Source organism: Hordeum vulgare, chromosome 3H (genome assembly GCF_904849725.1).
Source record: "Hordeum vulgare subsp. vulgare chromosome 3H, MorexV3_pseudomolecules_assembly, whole genome shotgun sequence".
In the NCBI taxonomy this organism is placed as follows: domain Eukaryota; kingdom Viridiplantae; phylum Streptophyta; class Magnoliopsida; order Poales; family Poaceae; genus Hordeum; species Hordeum vulgare.
In genome coordinates this window covers 153,549,487-153,558,044 of record NC_058520.1, presented here as the reverse complement: position 1 = coordinate 153,558,044, position 8,558 = coordinate 153,549,487, and positions in this window count along the sequence as shown.

Below are 8,558 nucleotides of genomic sequence, written 5' to 3'. Positions count from 1 at the left end.
AATAAATTAGTTATTACTATATTTCTTTGTTCATGATAATCGTTTATTATCCATGCTATAATTGTATTGATTGGAAACACAATACTTGTGTGGATACATAGACAAAACATTGTCCCTAGTAAGCCTCTAGTTGACTAGCTCATTGATCAAATATGGCCAAGGTTTCCTGGCCATAGGCAAGTGTTGTTACTTGATAACGGGATCACATCATTAGGAGAATCATGTGATGGACTAGACCCAAACTAATAGACGTAGCATGTTGATCGTGTCATTTTGTTGCTACTGTTTTCTGCGTGTCAAGTATTTGTTCCTATGACCATGAGATCATATAACTCACTGACACCGGAGGAATGCTTTCTGTGTATCAAACGTCGCAACGTAACTGGGTGACTATAAAGATGCTCTACAGGTATCTTCGAAGGTGTTAGTTGAGTTAGTATGGATCGAGACTGGGATTTGTCACTCCGTGTGACGGAGAGGTATCTCGGGGCCCACTCGGTAATACAACATCACACACAAGCCTTGCAAGCAATGTGACTTAGTGTAAGTTGCGGGATCTTGTATTACGGAATGAGTAAAGAGACTTGCCGGTAAATGAGGTTGAAATAGGTATGCGGATACTGACGATCGAATCTCGGGCAAGTAACATACCGAAGGACAAAGGGAATGACATACGGGATTATATGAATCATTGGCACTGAGGTTCAAACGATAAGATCTTCGTAGAATATGTAGGATCCAATATGGGCATCCAGGTCCCGCTATTGGATATTGACCGAGGAGTCACTCGGGTCATGTCTACATAGTTCTCGAACCCGCAGGGTCTGCACACTTAAGGTCCGACGTTGTTTTATGCGTATTTGAGTTATATGGTTGGTTACCGAATGTTGTTCGGAGTCCCGGATGAGATCACGTACGTCACGAGGGTTTCCGAAATGGTCGGAAACGAAGATTGATATATAGGATGACCTCATTTGATTACCGGAAGGTTTTCGGAGTTACCGGAAATGTACCGGGAATGACGAATGGGTTCCGGGTGTTCACTGGGGGGGCAACCCACCCCGAGGAAGCCCATAGGCCTTGGGGTGGCGCACCAGCCCTTAGTGGGCTGGTGGGACAGCCAAAGAAGGCCCTATGCGCCATAGGAAGAAAATCAAAGAGAAAAGAAAAAAAAGGAGGAGGTGGGAAAAGGAAGAAGGACTCCACCTTCCAAACCAAGTTGGATTCGGTTTGGAAGGGGAGACCTTCCCCCCTTGGCTCGGCCGAAGTCCTTAGGGGTCCTTGGACCCCAAGTCAAGGCTCCCCCTCTTCCCCCTATAAATACGGAGGTTTTAGGGCTGATTTGACACAACTTTGCCACGACAGCCCGACCACATATCTCCACGGTTTTACCTCTAGATCGCATTTCTGCGGAGCTCGGGCGGAGCCCTGCTGAGATTAGATGACCACCAACCTCCGGAGCGCCGTCACGCTGCTGGAGAACTCTTCTACCTCTCCGTCTCTCTTGCTGGATCAAGAAGGCCGAGATCATCGTCGAGCTATACGTGTGCGGAACACGGAGGTGCCGTCCATTCGGCAGTAGATCGTGGGACTGATTGCGGGACGGTTCGCGGGGCGGATCAAGGGACGTGAGGACGTTCCACTACATCAACCGCGTTCACTAACGCTTCTGTTGTGCGATCTACAAGGGTACGTAGATCGAATATCCCCTCTCGTAGATGGACATCACCATGATAGGTCTTTGTGCGCGTAGGAAAATTTTTGTTTCCCATGCGACGTTCCCCAACAGTGGTATCAGAGCTAGGTTCATGCGTAGATGTCTTCTCGAGTAGAACACAAAAGTTTTTGTGGGCGGTGATGTGCGTTTTGCTGCCCTCCTTAGTCTTTTCTTGATTCCGCGGTATTGTTGGATCGAAGCGGCTCGGACCGACATTACTCGTACGCTTACGAGAGACTGGTTTCATCGCTACGAGTAACTCCGTTGCTCAAAGATGACTGGCGGGTGTCAGTTTCTCCAACTTTAGTTGAATCGGATTTGACCGAGGAGGTCCTTGGATGAGGTTAAATAGCAACTCATATATTTCCGTTGTGGTGTTTGCGTAAGTAAGATGCGATCCTACTAGATACCCATGGTCACCACGTAAAACATGCAACAACAAAATTAGAGGACGTCTAACTTGTTTTTGCATGGTATGCTTGTGATGTGATATGGCCAACAATGTGATGTGATATATTGGATGTATGAGATGATCATGTTGTAATAGATAATATCGACTTGCACGTCGATGGTACGGCAACCGGCAGGAGCCATAGGGTTGTCTTTATACTAATGTTTATGCTTGCAGATGCATTTACTATTTTGCTAGGATGTAGCTTTAGTAGTAATAGCATGAGTAGCACGACAACCCCGATGGCGACACGTTGATGGAGATCATGGTGTGGCGCCGGTGACAAGAAGATCATGCCGGTGCTTTGGTGATGGAGATCAAGGAGCACGTGATGATGGCCATATCATGTCACTTATGAATTGCATGTGATGTTAATCCTTTTATGCACCTTATTTTGCTTAGAACGACGGTAGCATTATGAGGTGATCTCTCACTAAAATTTCAAGACGAAATTGTGTTCTCCCCGACTGTGCACCGTTGCTACAGTTCGTCGTTTCGAGACACCACGTGATGATCGGGTGTGATAGACTCAACGTTCACATACAACGGGTGCAAAACAGTTGCACACGCAGAACACTCGGGTTAAGCTTGACGAGCCTAGCATGTGCAGACATGGCCTCGGAACACATGAGACCGAAAGGTCGAGCATGAATCGTATAGTTGATATGATTAGCATAGAGATGCTTACCACTGAAACTATTCTCGACTCACGTGATGATCGGACTTGAGATAGTGGATTTGGATCATGTACCACTCAAATGACTTGAGAGATGTACTTTTTGAGTGGGAGTTCTTAAGTAATATGATTAATTGAACTAATTGTCATGAACATAGTCTAATGGTCTTTGCGAATTACGATGTAGCTTGCGCTATAGCTCTACTGTTTTTTATATGTTCCTAGAGAAAATTTAGTTGAAAGTTGATAGTAGCAAACTTTGAAGAGGATTGTCCTCGTTGCTGCGCAGAAGGCTTATGTCCTTAATGCACCACTCGGTGTGCTGCACCTCGAGCGTCGTCTGTGGATGCTGTGAACATCCGACATACACATTTCTGATGACTACATGATAGTTCAGTGCAAAATACTTAATGGCTTAGAAGCAAGGCACCGAAGACGTTTTGAAACGTCACGGAACATAAGTGATGTTCTAAAGAGATGAAATTGTGATTTCATGCTCGTGCCCTTGTTGAGAGGTACGAGACCTCCGACAAGATTCTTTGTCCACAAAGTAAAGGAGAAAAGCTCAATCGTTGAGCGTGTGCTCAGATTGTCTGAGTACGACAATCACGTGAATCAAGTGGGAGTTAATCTTCCAGATGAGATAGTGATGGTTCTCCAAAGTCACTGCCACCAAGCTGTGAGAGCTTTGTGATGAACTATAACATATCAAGGATAGATACAATGATCCTTGAGCGATTCGCGATGTTTGACACTGCGAAATTAGAAATCAAGAAGGAGCATCAATAGTTGATGGTTTGTAAAACCACTAAGTTTCAAGAAAGGCAAGGGCTAGAAGGGATACTTCGTGAAACGGCAAAACAGTTGATGCACTAATGAAGAGACCCAAGATTAAGCCCAAACCCGAGACTAAGTGCTTCTGTAATGAGGGGAAGAGTCACTGAGGCGGAGCAACTCTAGATACTTGGTAGATAAGAAGGCTGGCAAAAGTCGAAAGAAGTATATTTGATATACATGATGTTGATGTGTACTTTACTAGTACTCCTAGTAGCATGAGGGTATTGGATACCGGTTCGGTTGCTAAGTGATTAGTAACACGAAATGAAAGCTACGGCATAAACGGAGACTAGCTAAAGGCGAGGTGACGATACGTGTTGGAAGTGTTTCCAAGGTTGATATGATCAAACGTCGCACGCTCCCTCTACCATCGGGATTGGCGTTAAACCTAAATAATTGTTATTCGGTGCTTGCGTTAAGCATGAACATGATTGGGTCGTGTTTATTGCAGTACGATTATTCATTTAAAGAGAATAATGGTTACTCTATTTTCTTGAATAATCACCTTCAATGGTTTATTGAATCTCGATCGTAGTGTTACACATGTTCATGATATTGGTGCCAAAAGATACGAGGTAATGATGATAGTACCACTTACTTGTGGCACTGTCGCTTGAGTCATGTTGGTATAAATTGCATGAAGAGGCTCCATGCTGATGGATCTTTATACTCACTTGATTTTGAATCACTAGTGATATGCAAATCATACCACATGAGCAAGGCCTTGTTTTCATTGAGATGAAATAAGATAGTAACTTGTTGGAAGTAATACATTTTGATGTATGCAGTCCAATGGGTGCTGAGGCACGCAGTGGATATCATTATGGTCTTACTTCAATGACGATTTGAGTAGATACTAGAGTATTTGCTTAATGAATCACAAGTCTGAAATATTGAAAAGTTCAATTCTGTTTCGGAGTGAAGTTCGTCGTAACAAGAGGATAAACTGTCTATGATATGATCATAGAAATGAATGTCTGAGTTACGAGTTTTGGTACGCAGTTAAGACAATGTGGAAATTGTTTCGCAGTTCATGCCACCTAGAACATCATAGTGTGATGATGTGTCTGAACGTCATAGCCACACACTATTTGGTATGGTGCATGCTATGATGTCTCTTATCGAATTACCACTATCGTTTATGGGTTAAGCATTAGAGACAACCGCATTCACTTTAAATAGGGAACCACGTATTTCCGTTGAGATGACACAGTATAGACTGAGGTTTAGAGAAATCTAAACTGTCGTTTCTTGAAAGTTTGGGGTTTCGACACTTATGTGGAAAAGTTTCAGTCTGATAAGCTCGAACCCAAAGCGGATAAATGCATCTTCATAGGATATCCAAAACAGTTGGGTACATCTCCTATCTCAGATCCGAAAGCAAAGTGTTTGTTTCTAGAAACGGATCCTTTCTCGAGGAAGGGTTTCTCTCGAAAGAATTGAGTGGGAGGGTGGTAGAACTTGATGAGGTTATTAAACCATCACTTCAACCAGTGTGTAGCAGGGCGCAGGAAGTTGTTCCTGTGACGCCTACACCAATTGAAGTGAAAGCTGATGATGGTGATCATCGAGCATCGGATCAAGTTACTACAAGCCTCGTGGGTTGACAAGGTCGCGTACTACTACATAGTGGTACGGTAACCCTGTCTTGGAGGTCATGTTGTTGAGCAACAGTGAACCTACGAGTTATGGAGAAAGCAATGGTGGGCCCAGATTCCGACAAATGGCTGGAAGCCATGAAATCCGAGAGAGGATCCATGTATGAAAACAAAGTGTAGACTTTGGAAGAACTACTTGATGGTCATAGGACTACTGAGTAAAGATGGATCTTTAAAAGGAAGACAGACGATGATAGTGATAAGTCACTATTAAGAAAAGCTCGACTTGTTGCAAAGATGTTTCCGACAAGATCAAACAGTTGGCTATGATGAGACTTTCTCACTCGTAGCGATGCTAAAAGTCTGTTAGAATTATGTTAGTAGTTGCTGCATTATTTATGAAATATTGCATGTAGGATGTCAAAACATTGTTTCCTCGACGGTTTCCTTGAGCAAACATTGTATGAGATACAACCATGAGGTTTGGTCAATCCTAAAGATACTAGCAAGTATGCAAGCTCCAGCGATCCTTAAATGGACTGGTGCAAGCATCTCGGAGTTGGAATATACACTTTGATGAGATGATCAAGGATTTTGGGTTTGTACAAGGTTTATGAGAAACTTGTATTTCCAAAGAAGTGAGTGGGAGCACTATAGAATTTCTGATAAGTATATGTGGTTGACATATTGTGGATCAGGAGTAATGTAGAATTTCTGTAAATCATACAAGGTTGTTTGAAAGGAGTTTTCAAAGGAATACCTGGATTGAGCTACTTGAACGTTGATCATCAAAGATCTATGGAGATAGATCGAAAGCGCTTAATGGAAGTTTCAACAAGATGCATGCCTTGACAAGTTTTGAAGGAGTTCAAAATAGATCAGCAAAGAAGGAGTTCTTGGTTGCGTTGTAAGGTGTGAATTTCAGTAAGACTCAAAACCCGACCACGGCAGAATAAAGAGAATAGACGAAGGTCGTCTTCTATGCCTTAGCCGTAGACTCTAAAGTATGCCATGCTGAGTACGGCACCTGATGTGTGCCTTGCAGCAAGTCTGTTGAGAGGTACAGAGAGTGATCCATGATTGAATCACTAGCAGCGGTCAAAATTTATCCTTAGTAACTGATAGACTAAGGAATTTTTCTCGATTATGGAGGTGGTTAAAGAGTTCGTCGTAAAGGGTTACGTCGATGCAAGCTTTGACACTAATCCGAATAACTATGAGTAGTGAAACGGATTCGTATAGTAGAGTAGATATTTGGAGTATTTCCGAATAGCACATAGTAGCAGCATCTATAAGATGACATAAAGATTTGTAAAGAACACGTGGATCTGAAAGTTTCAGAACCGTTGACTAAAACCTCTCTCATGAGCAAGACGTGATCAGACCCCATAACTATATGGCTCTTGGATTCGTTGGAATCACATGGTGATGTGAACTAGATTATTGACTCTAGTGCAAGTGGGAGACTGTTGGAAATATGCCCTAGAGGCAATAATAAATTAGTTATTATTATATTTCTTTGTTCATGATAATCATTTATTATACATGCTATAATTGTATTGATTGGAAACACAATACTTGTGTGGATACATAGACAAAACACTATCCCTAGTAAGCCTCTAGTTGACTAGCTCGTTGATCAAAGATGGTCAAGGTTTCCTGGCCATAGGCAAGTGTTGTTACTTGATAACGGGATCACATCATTAGGAGAATCATGTGATGGACTAGACCTAAACTAATAGACGTAGCATGTTGATCGTGTCACTTTGTTGCTACTGTTTTCTGCGTGTCAAGTATTTGTTCCTATGACCATGAGATCATATAACTCACTGACACCGGAGGAATGCTTTGTGTGTATCAAACGTCGCAACGTAACTGGGTGACTATAAAGATGCTCTATAGGTATCACCGAAGGTGTTAATTGAGTTAGTATGGATCGAGACTGGGATTTGTCACTCCGTGTGACGGAGAGGTATCTCGGGGCCCACTCGGTAATACAACATCACACACAAGCATTGCAAGCAATGTGACTTAGTGTAAGTTGCGGGATCTTGTATTACGGAACGAGTAAAGAGACTTGCCGGTAAACGAGATTGAAATAGGTATGCGGATACTGACGATCGAATCTCGGGCAAGTAACATACCGAAGGACAAAGGGAATGACATACGGGATTATATGAATCCTTGGCACTGAGGTTCAAACGATAAGATCTTCGTAGAATATGTAGGATCCAATATGGGCATCCAGGTCCCGCTATTGGATATTGACCGAGGAGTCACTCGGGTCATGTCTACATAGTTCTCGAACCCGCAGGGTCTGCACACTTAAGGTTCGACGTTGTTTTATGCGTATTTGAGTTATATGGTTGGTTACCGAATGTTGTTCGGAGTCCCGGATGAGATCACGGACGTCACGAGGGTTTCCGGGATGGTCCGGAAACGAAGATTGATATATAGGATGACCTCATTTGATTACCGGAAGGTTTTCGGAGTTACCGGGAATGTACCGGGAATGACGAATGGGTTCCGGGTGTTCACCGGGGCGGCAACCCACCCCGGGGAAGCCCATAGGCCTTGGGGTGGCGCACCAGCCCTTAGTGGGCTGGTGGGACAGCCCAAGAAGGCCCTATGCGCCATAGGAAGAAAATCAAAGAGAAAAAAAAGGAGGAGGTGGGAAAAGGAAGGACTCCACCTTCCAAACCAAGTTGGATCGGTTTGGAAGGGGAGACCTTCCCCCCTTGGCTCGACCGAAGTCCTTAGGGGTCCTTGGACCCCAAGGCAAGGCTCCCCCTCTTCCCCCTATATATACGGAGGTTTTAGGGCTGATTTGACACAACTTTGCCACGGTAGCTCGACCACATATCTCCACGGTTTTACCTCTAGATCGCGTTTCTGCGGAGCTCGGGCGGAGCCCTGCTGAGATTAGATCACCACCAACCTCCGGAGCGCCGTCATGCTGCCGGAGAACTCTTCTACCTCTCCATCTCTCTTGCTGGATCAAGAAGGCCGAGATCATCGTCGAGCTGTACGTGTGCTGAACGCGGAGGTGCCGTCCGTTTGGCACTAGATCGTGGGACTGATCGCGGGGCGGATCGAGGGACGTGAGGACGTTCCACTACATCAACCGCGTGCACTAACACTTCTGCTGTGCGATCTACAAGGGTACGTAGATCGAATATCCCCTCTCGTAGATGGACATCACCATGATAGGTCTTCGTGCGCGTAGGAAAATTTTGTTTCCCATGCGATGTTCCCCAACAGGAACAAGGCCTACACGAT